Source organism: Aphanomyces astaci, assembly GCF_000520075.1.
Source record: "Aphanomyces astaci strain APO3 unplaced genomic scaffold supercont1.21, whole genome shotgun sequence".
NCBI lineage: Eukaryota > Oomycota > Saprolegniomycetes > Saprolegniales > Verrucalvaceae > Aphanomyces > Aphanomyces astaci.
Window position 1 is genome coordinate 565,889 of NW_009798284.1, and position 2,639 is coordinate 568,527.

A 2,639-nucleotide genomic window follows, 5' to 3' on the forward strand; every position below is an offset into this window, starting at 1 on the left:
GTATGACAACTGTATATTGCTATTATTACCTGTAATACTACCACTATTTCTTTTGCAATCTGTTTCGCCACCAATCGCATTCAGAATTCACATGGACATTCCGCCGATTTGCTTGGAAATACTTGAGCATGATCTGCGTTTGGATACACGTGTTGGCCTGTTTGTCTAGGCAATCGACATTAATGTACCTATATAGGTCTACAACTGCCCCCGCTACCCTGGCAACTGGGATGCTGTTTCTTTGGCTGCTTGTGATGTCGCCATTTGAGGCAAATATGGTGCATGGAAGTGCGTTTTGTGGTCGGATGCCAATGTACGTCTACAGTATACGTCCTAGTACGCTCACATGACCAATCAAAATATGTCATCTGTATGTTCCAGGCTCCATTCTGTGCGTTACTATCGTGGCATTTACAAATCCATGACCTTCCACCATGGAGGGAGAATTATGGTAATCACAGTCAACAGGTACTACGTACTTGTTGGCCAACATAACCGGATACAGTACCAGCTTGTCTGAGACATACCGCATATGACTTAACAGGGTCGGTTTATACTATATCTATTTCTGGACCAATTCATCATCAAACTTGAATCTGAGACGTAGAATTTCTTCACCACATTGAGATCTGTCGATTCTTCGTCTCAATTTGCTGAAATTTTGAGTAATGAATATGAAATAGAAGTCAGAAAATTTTGTGAAAAGTTGGTAGTTTTAGATGACGTACACCATAGTACCTACTAGTAGTTCATATGTCCAACATGTAGATTTGGTACTATGTACTTCGAAATACGAGGGAATGGTCCGCCTAACGTTGTCTTCGACCTGATATGAAATGTGGCTGATTATTGGCTCACGGACTATGAAGTTCGATTCTTTTTACAGCCATTCAGGGCAGTCTTTGTTGAAGGTTATAAAAATTGGAAATTTATTTCACTGTAAACTGCTTACAGTGAAATAAATTTCCAATTTTATCGGATTTGGCGATCAACTAACAGTAAATACAAGAGTATCAAGTCAATGTACTGACGTTACTACGTACATTTATCACCTCTGATTCATCCCAGCCCACCAGTGACTGTGACTTGGACTTGTATAAGCTGAGCTCTTGCCATTGATATTTGTCGCTTGCTTTTTTATAAGCCTTAGAGCATCTCCACCGCGCGACTGTACCGTATCCATAACCATAATTTTCTACTGCTGTAAATTTTCTCATTTTACGTCGATAGTACAGTAAACGTAAACACCAAATTTCCCGGATAAAGTATATTTATCCGAAATTGTACCGGCTGTAAACGTAAACACCAAACTTCCCGGATATCCGAAATTGTACCGGATAGAACAAATGCTATCCGGGAAAACCGAAGTTGCCAAATTTACTGTAGCAGCGGTGGAGATGCTCTTAACGTAGGGCACCAGTCATCGGCAAAGACACCAGTCATCCGCACTGTTGTAAGCCAATAGAAATGCCCGAATACCTCTTATTGGTCAAAATGTAGTTCTTCAAGAATTAGTGCCCCTTATAAATTAGAGGTTGAACAAGTCAATTTTGTGTTGATCATACAGAAACCTTTACTGTAGCAGTTAATACCCATTCTAAACACATATTCCTTTGATAGCTAATATGATGACAGCATCCCGCGAACTAGAGTGTGGAGGATTCAATACATTACACAAGTCTAAAACGTGCGCCGATGACCCTTACTGCACGTGTTTACTATTTAAATTGATATCCTTTGAACCTCAATTCATGAGCTGAACCTTGTGGTCATTTTGATATTTGTATCACCGCAATATGTGTTGTAGTCAACGAGAAATCGACGAACAAAGTAAGCAAAGAGCGATGCTGATGACTGGTGCCCCACGCTAAGCGATTCCCAAACTTACCTTGGGTGTAGGGTTTTCACGCGTGCTTTTTGGGGTATTTACTCGTGTCGCGTATTTTGAACAATTTTTAGGGGGTTCACGCGTGCTTGGGGTTTTCACGCTTGCTGGGTTTACGTGCTTTTATTGACCAGTTAACATGAAAATCGTGTTGCTGGTCCGGACATTAATTATTATGACATACCATGAACCGTAGCATGCGGCAGGACATACTATCACGATCAATACAGGACCAATTCGATCATTCTTCGACTGGTCCCACCACTACACAATGCCCTCAGAGATGGCATCAGTGCCGTACACACATACACGGTCATACCTCATCATTGATGTGCCCAGGATATCACGTCGGGCTTCTACAACAGCCATGACCACCGCTATCTCGGCCAATACTGGTCCAAATTCACTCATTCTTCGCCTGGCCCCACCGCTGAGTGATGTACTCAGAGATGGGGCCAGTACCGTACATGCATTCGTCGCATTGTTATGTCTCGGACGCGCTACATGATAGGCGTCAATTATCCGAACAGCCATGACCACCTCTATCTCGGCCAATACTGGTCCAAATTCACTCATTCTTCGCCTGGCCCCACCGCTGAGTGATGTACTCAGAGATGGGGCCAGTACCGTACATGCATTCGTCGCCTTGTTATGTCTCGGACGCGCTACATGATAGGCGTCAATTATCCGAACAGCCATGACCACCTCTATCTCGGCCAATACTGGTCCAAATTCACTCATTCTTCGCCTGGCC